Below are 24,113 nucleotides of genomic sequence, written 5' to 3' on the forward strand. Positions count from 1 at the left end.
AATCTGGGCTGAAACTCATCGAATACGTGAAGGTGATTTATTGGGAACCCATAAGTCTTTCTGGAAATATAACCATAGTCCTTCAAGCTTAATTTGAACAGTTTTGATCCTGAATGGATGCACAACTCTTGAATACCACTGATAGTCACTTGAGCTAACTCCAACTTTCCGAACCCAAATCACAGTTCTACCACACATCTGTGGCGGCAAATTCTAATCCTTTCCTCATGCAAAATTGATCATGTCTGTCACCCTCGACTCAAAAAGCTAAGTCCTATTCAAGCTGTCAACTTAGTACCGAAGAACTATACCTATGATTCTAATCTTCATGTTTCTCAACCTTTACCCGATACGCAATTCTGATAGACCCCGAACTTTTCGATGTAAAACCTGTAGCCTCGTATAATACCCCTTTAACCATCGAATCTCCCATTGTAACACCTCGATACGTCTATCACCATTCCGAAAGCATCAATCTCGCAATCTCTTGCGCCAACCTCGTACAACTATTCCCAAGCCCTTAATATCCAAAAAGTGCTCACCTAAACTATCCAATCAATATTACTATCAACACAATACATTACCACGAATACGGTCTCTTCTCGAAAATATAAATCTATCCCCCACATAATAGAGACTTCCACAATTCCTTTCCCTTAAACCACACTAGCTCGTCCATTGAAGAGTGTTACGAAATTACCCAACTGTGTATCAATTAAGCCATTTTCATAAGCCTTAACATGTCAGTTACCTGAAATTTGCTTCTCACTAGTCGCTGATCACGAAACCTCACGGAACTCTGTCATATCACTTAGTCCATTTCTGTAGACTTCTTTCTTTAAGCTTTCTCAACAATCATACCTTATCTAAATTATGCAAGATAACAACACCACAAACTATATAGACCCAAGTAATTTTGTGTTATATCCCGCATTTTTCGCGTTCGGATAATTTAAGATAATTGCGGGAGGTTAAGAGCAAGACTATAATTTTGATCTTGTTTGGTGCATAAGTTGCTTATGAAAATTTTGAAGTGGGAATATTGAGAAGGGTCAAGGGTAAAAAGAGAAATTCACAAAAGGGGTCATGGAAATAATGTGGAAGGCTAGGGGCGAAATGGTAATATTGAGGAAAGTCGAGGGGCAAAATGGGAATTTCACAAAAGGGGTTCATGAAGGTTCCACAAAGGGGCATATTGGACATGTGATGAAAATATATGGACTAAAGTGTACATGGCTAGATAAATAATTCATCTTTTATTTTGAAGGAAATTTCAAGAAAAAAAAAAAAGAAAGAAGAAAAATCTAGAGAAATGGAGAGAGGGGCATGTGCCCCTCACATGCTTGAGGAATCATATATATATATATATATATATATAAGTTCATCTTTTAATTCAAGACATTTTTAGAGAGAGAGCAAGAACAAAAGAGAGGGAGAAAAACTTAAGGGGCCATTCGGCCATACCTATGGAGGAGTGACCCCATGGAGTTGATCAAGAAAAATTTATTTCTTCTAGTATTACAACTAAGTTGAAGGCCCTCATTAAAATGGGGAGGTTGTTGAAGCAAGCAAACCATTCAATTGGGCAATTTCAACCCCTAGCCAAGTGAAGAAGTTGAGTGGAGAAGGTAAGGTTTACTCTTCATTTTCATATGTATGCATGGTTTGTGAATGTTGTGGAGTGTGAAAATGGATGAAATTCATGAAATATATAGGTGTATGGTTGTGTCCGTGTGTATGTGTTGTGGTGTGGGAAGATTGAATTAATTTTGTGTAGTGTGTTGCTTGTTGTTGTAATGTATGGAAATAGATGAAAAATTCATGGAAATATGTATGTTGTTGTGGTGGCCGAATAAGGGTGGTGATGGTAAGATAAGATGAATAAATTTTATTTAGTGTTTTGATTGTTGTTGTGTGGATTCTATGATGGAAATGAAGGCTTAATGATTTAAATTGAGGTTGGAATCGTTTGTAGGTTGTTGGAGAAGATAATGTGATTTTCATATAGTTTTTGTGTTATTTTGGTTAATGTTGTCAATGTGTGGGATGTTGATGTAGTTTATAAATTTGGAAGAAAGAAATGTGTTGTCATTGTTCTTGTTGAGTTTGGAAGATTGTAAGTTGGGTTGTTATGCTTGAATTTGGAAGAAGAAATTAAGTTGTTATTGTGCTTGTTGAAATTGGAAAGTGTTGGATGGAGTAGTATGTTGATTAAATTGTTTTGAATTGAATTGAATTGAATATTGAGGTGTTTCTAGAATAATTGCTAGTATTGTTGTTGGTTTGGCCGAGTTGAATTCTCGGGTTTGTTGTTGATGATTTGAGCCGAGATAGATTCTCGGGGATGGCCCATTTACAGGGGAGATGCTGCCGAAATTTCGGCAGGTCATAAGTGAATTTAATTGAGATACTAAGAAAGGTGTGTGTGGCAATGAATCTAATGATTGCGTCGATCTTCTTGAATGTAGACTAACGAGTTAGACGAATAAGCGTAGCTAGTAAGGCGCGGCACAGGTATGTTAAGGCTCGTCCCTCTTCTTTCAAGGCATGCTCCGATGTTATGATTTCATAAGTATTTCCATAATTCTCTTGTTCCCAAAAGTTAGACGTTTTATGACTCTAAGGCATGATTCTTTTCTTGATAAACCGTAAATGTTTTTCTAAAAAGTCTACACTTTTCCAAAACAAAGGTTTATGATTTTATACGCTTTTATGACTATAATGACGGACACGTTTTCATAATGACAACGATGACGTCAAAGAAGAGAACATGTTTATGATGATTATGGCGATTATTTCTTAAAGGTTCCAAATGTATGTGAATTGATGCCTTATGAGATGATAATTTTATTTTATGTTCTCCTAACGCTATTCTTTATTGATAGTCTCGCCTTATAATACTAGTCCCTTCAAGGCGAGACACGACGATCCTGACTGTCCATAATGTAATCGGAGGGTTACCGACCTTACGTCACTCCGATGGATACATGACTTCCTTGGGCTCTCATGCATGCTGTACAGATGATATATGTTTATATGTATATGTATATGTATATGGGGAAGTACGGGGAAAGGGAAGGCGCTATAGACGCATAGCCACCTGATCAGTTGGAGTATGATATTGTCCCGGACGCGGGGCATATGTGGTTAAATGGATCGGCTGCCGACGCCTCGGCAATATGATAAGAACTATTTTCTATATTATATGATATATGTATATGATATATGTATATGTATATGTATATGGGGAAGATGGGATAAGGGTAGAGCGTTATATACGCGTATCCACCTGACCAGTTGGTGTTATATGACATGATATCATCCCGGACGCGGGATGCCCGGCCATGGCACATATGTGGTTAAATGGATCGGAGCCGACGCCTCGGCAATATGATATGTTCTATTTTCTACATATATATGAAAAAGAAATGTTTTCAAAGAAAGTAAGGTATGATATGTATATGAATCGGGCTGCACGTTCCACAGCATTAAGCATGCATGGCATCCGCCCTCAGCGGCACTCACATGTACAGGTTACTCTCTCATCTTATGATATGTTCTATATTTCCATGCAGTTAACATACATACGCTCATCTCTTACTATATTACTATTCATGCCTTACATACTCAGTACATTACTCGTACTGACCCCTCTTCTTCGGGGGCTGCGTTTCATGCCGCGCAGGTACACCCAGACGAACAAAAGCTAGTATAAAAGAGGTTCCAGCGAAGTTGGTAGACCCCACTTGTTCCTGGGAATGCTGCCGAGTCAGAGCCTGTATGCTAGGATTTCTAGACTGACGTTAGAGACTTTGCATGCAGAGTCGTGGGTATTGGGAGTCAGTCTGTCAGCGGCTCCATCAGCCGACGTGTCTTTATGTGTATACTATAAAGTTTCATATGATTACAGATTTTGAGATTAATAGAAAGAAAGTTTTTGAAAGTCTTATTATGTATTTCATGATTATTTGGTTTAGAGTCTAGAAAGATTAAGTATGTGATAAGAGTCAGCGGGTTCGCTCGGCTCCGAATATGGGGTCGGGTGCCCATCACACCCTAGTAAGGTCAGGGTGTGATATTTTTGCAGATGTACCTTATTCTTACCGATTCTCCGTTAACTATACCTTTTCTTGACTTTTCAATTGCTCAACTTCTAATCAGATCAAAATCATCGTCACCGTTTAACCATTTATCGAACTCAATAAATAGAATAACGCATAATCATAAGTCTTGCAAACTAGCTGAGTCAATCCTGCCGATAATAGTAGGATACACACTCTACACATTAGAGTTTCCTTAACTCACCCAGCTCTAAACTGTATACTCTCTAAATCCAGCATATCACATACACAGTCCTACTAATGTTGTCATGTATCTCCACTAAGGTGCCTTAGCTCAAATTCCCTTAACTCAAATTCCGACATATTCTCCACAACTTGAATTAATTCAAACCTCATCATTGATTTACCTCTTCGAACGTCCCAATTGTCGAACCAGAACACCTCTAATCATTCTTGCGATTATCCTTTTCATGCAATCAAGTCAGCCGAGTAGCAACACAAGAAATAGCAGGAGCTAGCCGAAACTTACACAACAGGTACAAAGCTCTCAATCCTAATCCAGTATTAGATCAACACCTGATAGCTCCTTAAGTACTAAAACTTCGTACTTGTCCAACACTAGAGTTATCCTTATTAGTCAACCAGTGGTTCCCATCAGCCCACGACATAACTCATTATACCAACTCAACACTGAACCCTTATGTTTATCCTACTATGTATGATTGCAACATAACTCTCAAATCAACTACCTCTTAATTCCACGATATCCTTACCATTCCTCTAAACACGAAGACCCGGTGAGCATACCCTTTACTGGAGGACCAGGACCATAGTTGCCTGACATCTTAAGTCTCCACTCGTCACAAGTAACCTTGCTTTGCGATCTACAATGATAACCACCTTCCTAAAAGAACCCACAAACCACTACCATATAGTCACGTCGAAGTCCAACTTAACTTTTCACTACCGAACACGAAATCCACTCTCGTACCAAGTGCAACCTTATCCTGACAAACACAGTAGATACCAAATTTTCCCTTCTTACTAACGGAGATTAATCTATCCAAATCCTCTTTCTTACGCCTCCGTCCCATTATCATGAAAACTCATACCAAAACACCCTAAGAAATCTTACTTCGCTACACGTTTCCGACAAAGTTGCCATTCATGTCCTTATTCTCAACTTGTTTTCTTTATTTCACGCGGTCACTATCCTTTTGCCAAAATCGATGGTCCTTACCAAACTTACACTCGTCCTCACATATCAACCTCTAATACATTGTCGCTGTTGAATCGTTGACCTGCCATTGGTACACTTTTACCACACAAACTATCTTAATACCTAGACGATCTCAAAACTTTTTCCAAACCAATCATACCTCGAACAAATCATTCTCGTTAAGTTATAAATGCACTTTTGGGACTTTCGAGCAACCCAACTCTGAAAGATGGAGATCATTTAACCCTTTGTACTATCTCTCCCATTTCTCAATAAAACCCTCAAAATAAACGATTCTTAACTACAATCCCACACAACTAAATCCTCAAGCCATAACTCGAAACTGAACTTGGTCACGCATGCGAATCGGGATTACACATCTCATACCATACCACAACACGTCATAACAAAACTGTTCGCATAATAACTTAAGGACGAGTTACCACCAATCGTGAGAGAATAAGACAAAGATATTCAAATACCAATTCGAATGAAGTAGCACGAAAGGAATGGAAGAAATGGAAGTTTCCTAAATGTCCTAAAGCCTCTTGCAGATAAGTACGGAGCTCATCGTGCCGATCCACGACACTCTACTATTCATGCTATTGTACTTATAGACCGGTAACCCTGGCTCTAATACCAACTTGTCAGAACCCAAAATCACTTAGTCGTGCGGACACCTACCATTTCTCACCTTGGTAGGCGAACTCTTCCCTTACCCAACATACAAATTATAAATGCGGAAGAACAATGTAATTAATAATGAATATCAATATCAATTAAAAGAGAATAAGTGCAGAATACATATTCTATCCAAGGCATCTAGTCTAAGTCAGTACAAGAGATACTAATAAGCACATAGGTCCGAATATATAATAAGAACTATCTGAATGTTGCCATACAAGGCACATAACATCAAAAGGAATATTGTATGGAAGTAGATGACAAGTATATGAAGGATGGAAACTTGAGTTGCAGATCTGGCAGTAGCACACCCTACGTCTCCAACAACACTGTCTCTGGGAAATACTCTCGAGGATCAGAAATAGAACCTGTCACAAACTCTACACTCAAAAAAGGAGTGTAGCAAGGTAGCATCAGTACAAACAACACGTACTGAGTAGGCATCATTGCCGACAACAGTAAGTTCACATATATAAAGGAAAAGACTGAAGAATAAACATGCTCACAATTAAGTATAGGTGTAACACAGTCCAAGAACAAGAACTCAAGTACAGAAGGATCAAATAGCCGAGTCATATCCTATGGTGAAACACCTAAACAGAAGGCTGCCAAGTTTTCCACGATTTCTCAGAATAACCGCAAACACCAGTACAACCAACAATAGATCTCCGTAACCTCGAGTCATAGCTTAGGAGAAAGTCTCTAATTCTTGAATCCATCAATCCCCAAGTATGTATTAATCAGGTACACGACAACTCAAATCAATAATCAACCAAGAAAAATCAATGCAAAAATGTACCATGCAATACAATAAATGCAACAACCAAATCAGGGATGTGGATGGATGTAATATGAATGCAAGTGCGATGCAATGATACACACACATTTCTGGTGAAATACCTCTACGCCTCGATAGTCAGGACCCATGGGGGACCTGCGATGTCCATGTACCTACTGCGACGCACAACCCGATCCAAAATATGTTGCCGAACGTGAAACTCGATCCAAAATAGGTTTAATATATGTTGCGGCGCGCAACCCGATCCAATATATGTATAAAATATATTACGACGCGTAACCCAATCCAAGATAAGTATAATATATGTTGTGGCGCGCAACCCGATCCAAATGTATGAGTATGACTGCATGAATGCTATCAATGCCAATGAGAATCTATCAATATCAATGGTGCCACACATGGACACATATCACGAGAATCTATCAATATCCATTGTCCCACACACGGACACATATCACGAGAATCTATCAATATCCATTATGCTACACATGGACACGCATCACAATATCATGAATAAATCATTTTCTTCCTCTTTACAACACAATACCCAATAAATGAGAAATACGGTTTCACAATCACGATATATTAACTCAACATCAAGTCTAGTATCACCTACGTGGTGACAAGCCAATAGATCAAAACCAAACAACAATACTAAACTCTGCTCATATCATAGTATCATGAAATATGAGAATGAGTACAATGCATAATATCAATGAATATTGATAACATAACAATTCAATCGGCCCACACATGGACAAATCCCTAGATATCAGTAATAAGTCAAGTTCTTTCCTCTATCCGAAAAATACCGAATAAGTGAGGGATAGCAGTTTCACGCTCATGATAAGAGGACTAAGTATCAAGTCTAATATGACACACGTGGAAACAAACTAGTAGATCACAACAAGGAAACAAGCCACAATCAAACAACAGTACCAACTAACATGCGTTCTCCAACAATCACTAACTCTACATATGCTCGCTAACTGAAGTATAACCATAAGGCAAGCCGTAACCTACCTAGCAACCGAGCAGGAGCCACGAACAATCACACCTTTGCCTTGCCCTTTCGTAGCGCCTCCAAATACTCAAAGTCTATTCATAATCGAGTTCTAGATTAGAAATAAGGAAGAACAACACCCATATTGCTATACTTATCTTTCGAATTAAATTCAACTATGGAAAAAGGGCCCACAGGGGTAAAATGGTATTTCAAAAGTGAAATAAGCAATTCAATATTCTAGGAGTTTAATCCTACTAATCAATTGCTAAAATAACTCAAGAATGGGCCAATTTCATTATTCAAGTGAAAACCCCCAATTTGGGTATAAACCCTAACTTTCCAACATTTAATTTCATCAATATTGTTATACCCCGGAAAAAATTTTTGCGTTACCAAAAACTGTAGACGGCTTAGTATGGGCCAAAGGGCCAATACAGCACGAACGCGCTGAACGAAAATTCGAGAATCAAGTTCGGAATGAAGGTTGTGTTAAAAGAGTATGCATTTTCATATAAATTCTGTTGGTAAGAAGTACATAATTGATTGAAAGTTTTCATGATCTGTATAAGAACTGTGATCTTTACTTTGAAAAGTTTCATGTTTTAAAGATTTTTGAAATGACAGGTTTTAATAAGAGCGAATGTCTTAGGGTTCGCTCGACTCTAAAGAGAGTCGGGTGCCCATCATGCCCTACCAAGGTTAGGGTGTGACAAAGTGGTATCAGAGCAGGTCGGTCTAAGGGGTTGTCTGCAAAGTCGTGTCCAGTAGAGTCCTGTTTATGGGTGTGAAGCCGGCCACATTTATAAATAGGAGGCTACAGTGCATCTAGGGATTGTTGACCTTCTTTTTGTCTTAAGATCGTGCGATAGAGCCAAGTCATAGGAAAATGAAAATTCCTTACATAAGCCTTATATACGACGGAAGAAAGTGAATGGCGATATGGAGAGCCACAGGGGTAAGTATTGACATTTGTTCTGGAACTGGAAGCTCTGGATAGCTAGAACGTGTTATATAGCCGTATGTTCTGTGAGGTCTTGTCGATATCTGCTGCATACATATTGTAAATAATAAGAATGGTAAAGGAGATTCTGTCAGAATTGCTGGGTATGCTTAACAAGAAAAAACGTGGAAAGGAAACATCGTAAACAGACAATAAGTGAGATGTGCCACGGATTTGGACATGGCATGAAGAAAAATTGTGAGAAAGACGATTAGTAGTCCGAACTGGCTGATAATCGGATATGCATAAGTAACGACGACGAAAGTATAATTGTTACCATCAGGAATCTGGGAATCCAGGACGAAAGATAATTATGCACGTAAGTGAAAGGTGAGCATTGGGAATCAAAAAGGGTAAAATAGTAATTGCAAAAGAAAGGACGTGTTACGAAAATGTCCCGGAGCCTGTAAGACTTCAGTTTGCTTCAGAACATGTAATAAAGGTCATGTGAGGAAGCGGACGCGAACATATCGGTACTAAGGCACCGAATTCCAGTGAAGTTTCGAGGTTAAGCGTGCTCAGGTGGGAGCAATTTCATGATGGGTGACCCCCTGGGAAGTATGCAAGAATTCTATAAATTGAGACATGAAAGGCAGATGAGAAGCTAGGGTAACCTAAGGGAAAATAGAGTATATGGGATGGTTGGAGACCATAAGAAGTCGCGTAAGACGAAGCAGACTAGATTGGCGAAGAGACAGAAAGTGCATTACAGCTCGGGAACTAGGATAGGCTTGAATAGCGTTTAGAAGTATTTTGTGGACTAGTTGATAGTAATTATATATACATTTCATATGTGATTGTATCAGTGGACATGTGAGTCTCAGTAACCGGCGCTACGGTAAAGAAGACATTAATCAAGTAAGAATATCATCAATGACAAGTAAGGATATGATTATGATTGTCGTTGAAATCAATGCTGAGTACAACACAAGAATAAAAGATTATGATGTACAAGGGGTGCAAGATTGGAGGTCAGGCAATGGATTTGCGAATGATATAAGTAAGACCCTAAAAGGGGGGAAGCAAGTAAAGAAAGCGTAAGTGAAGAGATTGAAACGACGAATTCCAAGGTGTGACAAGTATAGGCCCTAAAACAAAAGTGAAATTTATACGGAAGTGATACGACCGTTATCGTTATACATTTCAATATGGACATTAAGGGAATCGATGAAAGGAACGCATTGAGCTTAAATTGAAAGTGAGGATTGAAGATCGAAGTGTGAATTTGTCTTGAAGGAACCGTAAGGTAAGACTCATAAGGAAAAAGCAAGTGAATAGAGCGCAAAGATTCTAAATGCACTCAGATATGACAAATAGATGTAGTTCGAAGCGAGAATTTTTGTAGAAACGAGTTCAATAAGATCCAGGGGTTAGTCAGCAAAAAAAAATAGAGTGATTGAAGTGTATCTTTTAAGATTGGACTAAAAAATAATTTATGAGATACAAAAGAATTGAGTGAAATTCCAATGAAGGGGGCAAATATTAACAAGATATTGGAGTAACAAACATACTTGTTACAGTATAACCGCACTAAAGGAAGAATGATTCGATAACGGGATGTACCCGAGAATAAGATTATGGACAGACTACTAGACTAGTACGAACATTCGAGGACGAATGTTCCTAAGCGGGGAAGGATGTTATACCCCGGAAAAAAAATTTGCGTTACCAAAAACTGTAGACGGCTTAGTATGGGCCAAAGGGCCAATACAGCGCGAACGCGCTGAACGAAAATTCGAGAATCAAGTTCGGAATGAAGGTTGTGTTAAAAGAGTATGCATTTTCATATAAATTCTGTTGGTAAGAAGTACATAATTGATTGAAAGTTTTCATGATCTGTATAAGAACTGTGATCTTTACTTTGAAAAGTTTCATGTTTTAAAGATTTTTGAAATGACAGGTTTTAATAAGAGCGAATGTCTTAGGGTTCGCTCGACTCTAAAGAGAGTCGGGTGCCCATCATGCCCTACCAAAGTTAGGGTGTGACAAATATAAATGGAAGATTCAAGCCTATTTGCTATGAAATCATCAATATCTATGATTAGATTAGTCAAATCCACCAACAATTTCTTTTTAGAAAGACTAGAACTCATTTATGAAATAATCAACAAAACCAATCTTTCCTCTTAGATTCTAATGGATTTCTAGTATGGATTCAAGCTTAGGGAAGATAAGGTGATGAATTCTAGGTTAAGAGACTTAACACAAGAAAGAATCATCTAAGAATCGCCTGAAAAATACTTTGGAAGTAATAAATGAAGTGATAGAGAGCCTAGCATTTATTATATTATGAAACACGTCAGCTCGCTGCAGCGGTCACGAGTCCGCTACAGCAAGCTCGAGCCAGCCAGACCAGTCCCCGCTGCCACGCATCCACCACAGTGGATTCTTGTTCGCTGTGGTGCCTCTCTCACTTTCCTCTACTTTTCTATAGCGGACCAATACCTCGCTATAACGGGTCTGCTATAGCGGATCTGGTGCTGCTACACCGGACACGAGACACCATAATTTTTTGATTTTTCACAAACACAATCCGAAAATCCGACCATCACTTAGACCTCCCAGATATGAACCAGACATGCATTCACACATAAAAACATGCTACAGGCTCACTCGCGGTCTCAGGATTCCCAATGAAGGTCTGTTTGATAGGGTCATCACCCAATGGCCAAATACTAACTTTCCAACCAATAACTCGAAACACTCTCAAGTGCCTTGGGAACCTAACTGAACACCCCACTGAGTCACAAATGGCCCTCCGGACCAATCAGAATCGATGGAATTCTGAAAAAGGTCCGTTTACCCAAAAGTCAACTATGGGTCAAGCTTTTTTCACTTTAAGACTATTTTTGTCACACCCTAATCTTGATAGGGCATGATGGGCACCCGACCCCATACTCAGAGCCGAGCGAACCCCTATAACTCTCGTTATGTTCATAACCTCACTGGACTCTTAAGTTACGAAATGAAATGCATAATGAAAACTTGTCAAACCATTCTTTTCGTCGTTCTCAGATCGAGTAAAATCTGTAATATATGGAATTGCAACATAATGCTTAATGGTACGTCGACTGGTGGAGCCGCTTACAGGACTGACATTCTATATACGTGACTCTGCTGCAAAGTCTCTAACATCAATCAAGATACCATAACGTGAATACTCTGACTCGGAAACACTCCAGAAGGAAATGGAGCTCGCCAATCCAGCTGGTACATCTCCTAGCAATGTCCTCTACTCATCGGTGTGCACCTGCGTGGCATGAAACGCAACCCCCGAAGAAAAGGGGGTCAGTACGGAATATGTACTGAGTATGTAAGGCATGAAATACAGTAAAGAGGATCATAACTAAAACAAAGGTCTTACCAGAAACAAGTATGACTGTAAAAAAACATCAATACACTTGTCTTTTGAAATGAAAATCATGCATGTCATCATCATGTATCATATATGCATGTAACGTGCCCCGACCCTCTAGTGAGGGACGCGGTGAATAGAGTCATCATATGCCATCCTGGCCGCCACCCCCATATCATTATATCATCATATCATCATGTCATCATATCATCATATACATATATATAACGTGCCCCGGCCCTCTAGTGAGGGATGCGGTGAACAATGCAGTGGAGTACGCACGAGAACATGCCCTGGCCCGGGACGCAGTGAAGGATATATTGAGGCATGCACGAGCAGAGTAGTGAGAAACTATATGCACACAAATCAATTTTTAAGACTCAATAGATAAGTACACAAAACGACACTTGAAGGATCGTAAACACGTTTCGGGTCAATCCGAGTTTGCATAAGAAACTTATGACCATCATTTACTACAAAACTTTCTATGAACGTTTTAAAGCAATCCGATACCGTCTACGAAAGCTAGGGACATTAGTACTTATAGATCTCTTTTAGGAACACGAACTCTTTATGCTTGCTCGTTATTCAATCATACAACAAGCTCGACTATACTAAGTATGCTCATGTCAAAGTGTGAATAAGAATCGTAAACAAGCTCGGAATTAAGGAATATAGTTACCCCCAAGATACGTGTCATAGCTTACTTAGCTCTAGGACATGCCAAAAGAAAGAAAGGGTAAGCCTTACATACCTTGGAGATGATTCTCGACTTTCAACTTACTTCCCGTCTTGCAACTCGCTTAAGAATTATTCGTAGCCTCGTACTCTACATATGGAATCATTCATAATATCATTAGGATCATCGTCGTACGTTCGTCTCGAAACTTTAATTAAAACCCTTGTTAAATTCTGTCGAAATTCGGGCAGCATTTCCCCTGTTTATATGCCTAGCCCGAGATTCCAATTCAACAACCAACAACATCAACAACAATACCAATAGTATTAACATCATTTCCAATACCGACGTATGCCATAAAATAGCCCGCGCACTGTTTTCTAAATTTCTCAACCAACCGAATTTGCGATATAACTATTTAATAATTTTATTTCCATATAGAAGCTGAAATTAACACTAACAACATCAATAACCACATCCTCCACATTACACAAGTTAAATACATTTATTTTCATCCAAAGTTTTCTTCAAATCTCGTTCCATAATTCACAGCACCAACAAACGAATTTATCAGGCTATTCCCTCCGTTCTAATCCGTTAAAACTCTAAATAAACTCGTTAACAATGAAAAGGAACCTTATTCATACCTTAAGCATGAAGCCACCACGTTATCACTCTTCTCCTTGGTTGATTTTTAGCTTAAATTGAAGACAACGCAGCGTACAACACTTTTCTCTTCATGGGCTTGGGGATTCGGGGCTCAGATTTTGGTCAAAATTGGTTTTTCTTCTCTCCAAGGCTCTTCTCTCTCTCTCTCTTTCTAGAATTTTCTGGTGTTCTTGGTCTGAAAAATAAGGAGAAAGGGCTGAAATTTCACTTAAATAGGCATGGGTCATGGGCCTAACCCGGTTGGGCCCGGATTAGGCCTAGCCCACTGACTTTTCTGTCTTAAAACATCCGTATCTCATTATTCCGACGTCACCTATGGACCCACGACATATGGTTGGAAATAGAATTCAATTATCGACAACTTTCATTCTGGGAGTTTTCCAAAATTCCCAAATACCGATGGGGTTATGGCCTCCCGAAGTCAGATCACTCAAAAACTTAACTCAAAATTATTTGTTTGGAGGGCTTCCACTTTGATTTGGTTCAAGGGTCCTTCTTGAGTTGTGTTTAACTTCACATATGTGATTCATATAACTTGTCATGTGTCCCAAAAAAAAACTCGATGGGTGGACCCCACCTCGGCTTACGAATATTCCGACGTACAAAATTACGAGATATAATATTATCAACGTGAGTTTAAATTATGTAGCAACAACATGATTATCAATTTTTTTTTTGAGGAAGCACGTGTCATGCTCATGCTCTGAAAACGCGGGTTATAACATCCTCCCCCCCCCCCCCCCCCTTTAAAAACATTCGTCCTCGAATGTTGGGGGGTAGAGTTCGCTCCGAGGTAGATATCGATGTTCTTACCTGTATTTGTCCGTATCCACTTTACTTACTTGCAGTATTACTTGCTCGTTAAAACTGAACTTATCTAAATCATGCAATCTATTCTTCTTCCTTTGTGGCCAAAGTTTACGCCTGAACTCAAGGTAATCCCTTTTTCTTTGTCCACTAACTCTTTACACTTTATCGCTTTCATCGTCTCTTCAGTCGTCGTTGTTTACCTTCTTGTATGCCCCTTTCATGCCGTGCTTACCACATACTTTTATCTAATTCGATATCATTTTCTTTTTATTCAGAAATTCTTGTTCTCTTCGATCTCCACATATCTTTCTTATGTTGCACAGATATCCCAAGCCTTTATCTCCTTGGAGTTGACTTATTCCTATTCTTACTTCCTTAAAGATAAATTCAAGACTGGTCATATCTAGCGTCCCCTGCTTTCTATAGCGGCCAAATTAACTAGTTTAACACTGAAATGCCCCGATTATTTTCTCTTTCCTTCAATCAGACTTCCCCTTTCACCATGCTTGCTATCAGTCCTGCCATTGCAAACCTCTTTAGTCGTTTCTTCGCTGTACTTTACTTACTTTGTATTGTAGTTCTTGCTACGTCCTCATTATATCCCGATCATAATCAACTCTATAGAGTACCATTTCTTGATCTCATTCGTAACACTGCTTATAAAACAGAATAAAGCTCGTGGAGTAAGCTTACTTAACCGGTAACTCTTTCTAATTGACCCTATTACACTTACCACATAAGTTGTCTTACCAAGTTATTCACATTCATTACAAACCTTGGTATTCTACGCCTCTGTCCCCGTCACGCTGTTACTTCGTTTTACTAATAGACTCGTCGCATTTCCTTTGTAGTTATCCATCCCAATCAATCCTTTGTTTATCTTTTTGATGCCACAGCCAAGTTTGTCTTCTCCTCCATGCACGTTTCTTACATTTCATTCTATTTCCTTTATAATCGAACCTCTCGGTCTTTACGGAAGTTCTTGCCTCATATCACTAATGTTCTAGTCAATTGTGTCTACTCACCATCCTCGTTCTTTCCTTGATGAGTAATCGATTTCCTACCGTCATTTAGTTAAAGTATCCTTCTTACTCCCATGGTTAGAGATTTTCAGTTACTCCACTCCTAAATGCTCTCCTCTTTCTTCGACCAACCCATTAGTACACCTTTCCTACTTTCATCCTTAACCTTCCTTGGGTCTATTCCTCCTCGAGTACCTTTCTTCTCTTGTTATTTGTAGTATTGGCTCTGAAGTTCGTGAAATGTCCCTTTAAACGTGCAAATCTGTTCTATTCTTAAGTCATTCTTTTGGAGAACTTCTCTATGTCCGAGGCGACCGTGTTAATTTGACTACACACTTATCCCTTCATATACCTTTCAAGGGTTGGAAATCTCTTGACATCATCGCACGGTTTAACCATTCCTTCTCTTACTTCTCATTCCACGTCATGGTCACTATCCTCTTAATCCCACTTATTGTAATTCATTTTCTGACCCCACACATTCCTCTTTGTGTTCCATACCACCACACTTTAATCTTTTTACACACCTGCCTTCGAATTTTTACCCGAATGGCCTCGTGTCTCGTGCTTTGCCTGTCGTCTCTCTTGGAGGCCTCACTCACTCATGTTTCTTACCCTTTTCACTTTTTCTGATATTTTGATCTCCTTACCTTTCATTTATTCGCCCTCTTTCTTTTCCAATTTTCTTTACCTTAGGACTTTGCAGTTCTAGCTTGTGATGAGGATAACATCAGCCTACCTGTTAACGTTCTTTTGTCGCTTGAACTTTATCACCCGGTTCGACCAGTGCCTTTAATATACCGCAACGCCGGTGGCCGGGATACATATACCTGCTGATATAGCCATGTATAGGATATCATACGCATTCATATATATATATATATATATATATATACATTTTCTAACGCCCCGCTTACAAGGTATTTCCAAACGTACTCAAACTCACCTAATTCTAGAACTGTGGTGCAACTTCTTTTTCTTCACCGGTCTAGTCCGCCTCGTCGTACGCGACCGCTTTAGGTTTCCAATCACTCCGCACACTCTAATTCCCCTTAGACTACTTTGGCTTCTCACTTTTCTCTTACGTCTGAAATTTACAAAACTTTTAATATACTTCCAAGGGGGGTCACCCATCCTAAGATTTCTCTCGCCCCAGCACGCTTAACCTTGAAACTCTGACGAAATCCGCTGCCTTAATGCTGGTATAATCGCATCCACCCCACCGCTTGATCTTCATAACATAATCTAGAGCAGGTTGAAGCATTAATGGATTCCAAAACACTCTGGTAACGTATCTCCCTCTGAATTAGAAAGGGTCTCTTACTCTTCCGATTACACAATTACTATTTTGGTCTATTTAATTCTCAATACCCACCTTTCATCTGTATATATGACTACTTTCTATCCTAGACTTCTAGATTCCCAATGATAAGGAACACACCTTGGTCACCATTACTTATAAATACTCGGCCTCTTTGAGTTTCCGCTCGCCCTTATTAAATGATAATCTACAGCAAATGCACATACATAGAAAATTCCAATAACGGTTTATATATCATACCTCGAGGTGTACCTGATCCTTTAACGGTCTGCCCTGTTATATCTCCTTGTTTACCTTTCCTTTTCATTCTTCAGCTTTATACCTCAATCATACATGCAATATTCTTACCTTACCCGACATACATCCTTCGTTCCATTGCTTACCTTTGTGCTGATTCATTCAATTGTCCAATTCACAACCTTATGACTGAACTCATCATCAAGAGATACATTTAATCAATTCCTCTACTTGTACTTACACTGGTTTACCTCTATGTCGACCGATCCATTATCATAAATATACATTCTGATAACGTAACCTCAACGAAGTGACTTACCTCGGTGACTTCCCATATCACCACTCACTTCCTCCCGTTGATACTGTGCTTCTGCTGAAATCAAAGGTTAGTAAAAGGATACTCACTTCCTATGACTTGGCTCTATCGCACGATCTTAGAGGTCAAAAAAAGAGTAACCACCCTAGATGCCCTGTAGCCTCCTGTTTATAAATGTGGCGCGCTTCACACCATAAACAGGGCTCTACAGGACACGACTTTGCAAACAACCCCTAGGACGAACCGTTCTGATACCACTTTGTCACACCCTAATATTGATAGGGCATGATGGGCACCCGACCTCATACTCAGAGCTAAGAGAACCCCTGTAACTCTCATTATGTTCATAACCTCACTGGACTCTTAAGTTACGAAATGAAATGCATAATGAAAACTTGTCAAACCATTCTTTTCGTTGTTCTCAGATCGAGTAAAATCTGTAATCATATGGAATTGTAACATAATGCTTAATGGTACGTCGGCTGGTGGAGCCGCTTACAGGACTGACATTCTATATACGTGACTCTGCTGCAAAGTCTCTAACATCAATCAAGATACCATAACGTGAATAATCTGACTCGGAAACACTCCAGAAGGAAATGGAGCTCGCCAATCCAGCTGGTACATCTCCTAGCAATGTCCTCTACTCATCGGTGTGCACCTGCGTGGCATGAAACGCAGCCCCCGAAGAAAAGGGGGTCAGTACGGAATATGTACTGAGTATGTAAGGCATGAAATACAGTAAAGAGGATCATAACTAAAACGAAGGTCTTACCAGAAACAAGTATGACTGTAAAAAAACATCAATACACTTGTCTTTTGAAATGAAAATCATGCATGTCATCATCATGTATCGTATATGCATGTAACATGCCCCGACCCTCTAGTGAGGGACGCGGTGAATAGAGTCATCATATGCCATCCTGGCCGCCACCCCCATATCATCGTATCATCATGTCATCATATCATCATATACATATATATAACGTGCCCCGGCCCTCTAGTGAGGGACGCGGTGAACAATGCAGTGGAGTACGCACGACAACATGCCCTGGCCCGGGACGCAGTGAAGGATATATTGAGGCATGCACGAGCAGAGTAATGAGAAACTATATGCACACAAATCAATTTTTAAAACTCAATAGATAAGTACACAAAACGACACTTGAAGGATCGTAAACACGTTTCGGGTCAATCCGAGTTTGCATAAGAAACTTATGACCGTCATTTACTACAGAACTTTCTACGAACGTTTTAAAGCAATCCTAGACCGTCTACGAAAGCTAGGGACATTAGTACTTATAGAACTCTTTTAGGAACACGAATTCTTTATGCTTGCTCGTTATTCAATCATACAACAAGCTCGACTATACTAAGTATGCTCATGTCAAGAAGTGAATAAGAATCGTAAACAAGCTCGGAATTAAGGAATATAGTTACCCCCAAGATACGTGTCATACCTTACTTAGCTCTAGGACATGCCAAAAGAAAGAAAGGGTAAGCCTTATATACCTTGGAGATGATTCTCGACTTTCAACTTACTTCCCGTCTTGCAACTCGCTTAAGAATTATTCGTAGCCTCGTACTCTACATATGGAATCATTCATAATATCATTAGGATCATCGTCGTACGTTCGTCTCGAAACTTTAATTAAAACCCTTGTTAAATTCTGCCAAAATTCGGGCAGCATTTCCCCTGTTTATATGCCTAGCCCGAGATTCCAATTCAGCAACCAACAACATCAACAACAATACCAATAGTATTAACATCATTTCCAATACCGACGTATGCCATAAAACAGCCCGCGCACTGTTTTCTAAATTTCTCAACCAACCAAATTTGCGATATAACTATTTAATAATTTTATTTCCATATAGAAGCTGAAATTAACACTAACAACATCAATAACCACATCCTCCACATTACACAAGTTAAATACATTTATTTTCATCCAAAGTTTTCTTCAAATCTCGTTCCATAATTCACAGCACCAACAAACGAATTTATCAGGCTATTCCCTCCGTTCTAATCCGTTAAAACTCTAAATAAACTCGTTAACAATGAAAAGGAACCTTATTCATACCTTAATCATGCAGCCACCACGTTATCACTCTTCTCCTTGGTTGATTTTTAGCTCAAATTGAAGACAACACAGCGTACAACACTTTTCTCTTCATGGGCTTCGGGATTCGGGGCTCAGATTTTGGTCAAAATTGGTTTTCCTTCTCTCCAAGGCTCTTCTCTCTCTATCTTTCCAGAATTTTCTGGTGTTCTTGGTCTGAAAAATGAGGAGAAAGGGTGAAATTTCACTTAAATAGGCATGGGTCATGGGCCTAACCTGGTTGGGCCTGGATTGGGCCTAGCCCACTGACCTTTCTGCCTTAAAACGTCCGTATCTCATTTTCCCGATGTCACCTATGGACCCACGACATATGGTTGGAAATAGAATTCAATTATCGACAACTTTCATTCTGGGAGTTTTCCAAAATTCCCAAATACCGATGGGGTTATGGCCTCCCGAAGTCAGATCACTCAAAAACGTAACTTAAAATTATTTGTTTGGAGGGCTTCCACTTTGATTTGGTTCAAGGGTCCTTCTTGAGTTGTGTTTAACTTTACATATGTGATTCATATAACTTGTCATGTGTCCCAAAAAAAATCTCGACGGGTGGACCCCACCTCGGCCTACGAATATTTCGACGTACAAAAATACGGGATATAATACTATCAACGTGAGTTTAAATTATGTAGCAACAACATGATTGTCAATTTTTTTTTGAGGAAGCACGTGTCACGCTCATGCTCTGAAAACGCGGTGTATAACATCGCAAAAGTAATCATAAATCTTGTCTGATCAGCTCAAAAACCCAATAAAAAGGTTCATTCTATTCCCTCACAGATGGTGAGGACTCCTGCTAGAGCAGCAATTGATGAGGCACCAGTGCCGGCCGCTGGGGCCGCAGTATGTGGTAGAGGTCAGGCTAGAGGCCGTGGACACGACAGAGGCGGAGGGGCGACACTGGCTAGGGGCAGGGCACCCGTGACTAGTCAAGCCTGTGATAGATCAGTCTCTCCCGAGCCACCGGCTGGTAATCATGATTAAGAGGTAGAGTTGGGACCAGCATCAGCTCAGCCTGATATTATAGCTACTCCAGTGTTGTTCGATGCTTTGGTTTGTGCGCTGAACCTGCTGGAGGGATTGACTCAGGTAGGTGTGTTACCCGTTACACCAGATAGTCAGAGGGTGAGATTAGCTGATCAGATTCTTGAGAAGTTCCGTGCTCCAGGAGCACAGCCTGCTGGGGTTGTGGCTTCATGTATAGATATAATTTCGGGGCTAAATGTCTTCCCTAAACTAGTGGTAGGTCCGGTGATGATCGGTGAGGAGCATGATCTATTTTGGAGGTTAACTAAGTTGCAGCCTCTCATCTTCTATGGCACTCCGTAGGAGGATGCCTATGAGTTTATCATTGATTGTCATTAGAGGCTATACAAGATGGGGGTGGTAGAGAGGCATGGGGTTGAGTTTGTGATCTTTCAGCTATTGGGTGATGCCAAGTTATGGTGGAGAGCGTATGTAGAGTGAAGGCCAGCTGGGTTGCCTCTGTTGATAAGGACTTAGTTTTATCAGATCGTTTTGGAGAAGAACATTCCACGTACTTTGACAGATAAGAGGCGTGACGAGTTTAGTCACATTGAGTAGAGAGGTTCTTCAGTTGCTGAGTATGAGGCCCGCTTTCACTCCTTGTCTAGATATGCTATACACTTGTTGCCTATAGAGGAGGAGAGAGTTAGGAGATTCGTCAAGGGGTTAAACATTTTTTTGAAGTTCTCAGCTCTTCAGTTAGTATCTACAAGGTCTTCTTTCCAGATGTAGTGGATCATGTCACTACAGTTGAGTCAGTGAGACAGGATAGCTTTGGTAAGAGTGATGATAAGAGGGCCTATAAGGGCGGCAGCTTTAGTGGTGCATTCTTTAGAGGTAGGGCCAGTATGGGGAGAGTTCCTAGATTTATTCTGGTCGCCCTATTCAGTCGGCTATGCTGACATCTTTTAGAGGGTCTTCAGGGCCTAGTCAGTATTGTTATAGGCTGTGCGTCTACTAGATAATGTGTGAGGGACCTGGTTGTGTACCAATTCCCTTATGCAATGCGGTAAGTAAAGAAGGCGCTGTTGTTACCGTGAAAAAACTCATTGCTCAAGGGATTAAAAACCGCGACCCTCTCCGAAAGGATTTCAACTCCACTACACGAGCAACTTGACATTACAACCTATCGTAAGATAGGAACTAACTCCCATAATCCCTCAACCCTTACAATGGTGGCATCCTAGGAACTAACTCCCGTAGTCCCCTCCACTTGACCAACTCTAGCCAAGGAAACTGAGGTTGACTACCTCTAGCCAAACAAACTAATACACCTAAGCTAACTTTAGCTAAGGGTACCACTTAATAGATTGAAAGGTAAAATGCCTAACAACTACTACGAATTTGAAATACCTATAACAACTTTCATTTTGGGAAGAGTGGGTTTACAATTTTGTTACAACAGAATAAAGACTTACAATAAAATAAATAACTTAGACTAAATCTGTATCTGGATCGAATTTTTCAGTTTTGGAAGTGACTTGTTCTTGTGATCACTTCAAATCTTGTGACGGTAGATTTTTCCCAATTTAGATTAGGTTTTTCAATTGTTACACAATATGTTGCAACATGTTGTATATATAGTGGGAAACATGTGGGATGGATAGAGACCACTCATTCAACATTTGACAGAAAGAATGGGCCAGCTCAACTGTTGTACTTGTGTGCAGTGAGTAGGTCGGCCTTACAACTGTCTCTGCTTACCGGGAAAGACACACAGAGAGCAGATCACAAACCAGGTCTTTATCTGGTTCTGAGTCAGTTTGACAATCATCAAAACACGAATACACTTAAGCTTATCAATTTCCCCATTTTTGATGATGACAAACTCATAGACAATGTTCCACCTGAGAACCAGATCCCACTTGTTCCCCCTGTGATGCAGAACTTTATTTTCAATACACCTACAACATATTAGCAACAAAATACACCGAAAATCTATTCACCCACTAAAGGGTCCTTTCAATCACAACACATTTCAATCTTCCAGTTCTTTCCCCTTAGTCATAGCATGTCAGCCACCACATCCACTACATTCTTTCTCACTCACAACACAGTGATCCCATCGCCACATTTTCACTACATATGCACAATATTCATTATTTCTTCCCCCTTTTGGCATCATTAGAAAAACAACCACAGTGCAGCCTGTAAGAGGTATAAGCAGAGAATATTACAAGCAGAATCAACACGAGCGAGCAAACAATAGTACATAAAAACAATGTAAAAGCCTAAGAATAGGAAGTAGTTCAAACAGTACAAGCATATGTCAAAGTAAACTACTAATGTGCCAGTCAGACAAAAATGGTAGAGAACATGAGGGCTAAGACATCAACCAAGAGAAGATAAGGGAAAGGCACAGAGACTGGAGGAAAATGCTAGGAACTGATTATTGGGGGTGATCCAAGGCTTGAATAAAATTGTCAATTTTCTCAATATATGCTTTGATTCTTGAGATTTTCTTCTTTGATCTTTAACTGATCCCTCAAAAGAGCATTCTCACCTTTTATCTTCTTAATTTTTGCATGTGCTGTCTTCAGGGCTTTGGTGAGAACATATATGGTGGAGCCTGCTCCTTTAGGCGCACACTCACAATCATCCAGAGTAGCCATGGAGATCATATTCTCTTCTGTTCCCAAGGTGGCTGTGCCAATCCTCACGTTAAAATGCCCAAGGACCTTTGTCAGGAAAAAGCCATAAGGAAGACTAGGATCATTTTCACTAGTGCTCACTACATTGATCATGTGATTGATCATGATTGATGGTAGATTGATCGGTTCTAGAGTTCACAAAGCTTCCATGAGTACCATATGTTCTGAAGTGACACTGTTATCCCTTCCACTTCTTGGTATGAGCACCTTGTCCACATACTCGAAAGCCAGTTAACAAGTGGACCCGAGATCCTTTTTGAGTAGCTTTCCTGGACGGAATGAGATGCCGTCCTTAACAATCACATTTTTGAAGGAGGTAGAAGCCCTTCCAGTCACATCTCTCAGCCTGTCGGTTGGTACTCCTAAGATTTTGGCAAGTACTGCTTCAGTCAGCATAAAGTCTGTCACATTCACTGTTAGGGCCAGAGCACTGTCATCAAGATGAAGTAGATTTAGATACAATTCCATTACTTCAGCTTCATACACACAAGGAGCCGGTGGAGTAAGAAGATGAGTCCAATTTTGAAATTCCACCATCTTCGATAGTTCTTTCATCGTAGACTCCTCTTCCAGGTTTACATCAATCATCATCCGAAAGATAATCTTCTTTGTTTGGCGATGTTCCTTTCTCAGTTCAATTTCGTGTCTCTCAACGGCACTTGTCTTCTGTTTCTTTTGCGACGAAGATTAAGTGTCACTTTCTTGTCCTCCTATCTTCTCCCCTCCTCCTGTCATTCTCTTTTCTTGTTTTTCTTCATACCCCAGAGATCGGACTACGCACTGGACGAAGTATGATATCACCATCAGAGTCAACATTTTCTCCCAAGTTTTCTTTTGAGGCACCGGGTGCTTCAGCATAGATGGGACACCAAGTTTTTTTCTCAGGGTGAGAGACGGGTACGATATCCGCAGCCTTTTCTTTCTTGTTAAGATTTTCGACTGTTATCCTTCAGAGTTATTGATGTTATCTCTTCCTATTTCAACCTCTCCATTTGTTCAGTCCGATTCTTTTGAAGAGGAGTTTGACGATATCAAGTATATATCTTCATCACTTTCCTCAAGATTCAAGGGTCCTCTTAGTTCGAAGACACCATATAGAGATGTAGATATACTTGGGTTAGAGGAGATTGAGTGCTTT

This window comes from Lycium barbarum, chromosome 9 (assembly GCF_019175385.1).
Source record: "Lycium barbarum isolate Lr01 chromosome 9, ASM1917538v2, whole genome shotgun sequence".
Lineage (NCBI taxonomy): Eukaryota > Viridiplantae > Streptophyta > Magnoliopsida > Solanales > Solanaceae > Lycium > Lycium barbarum.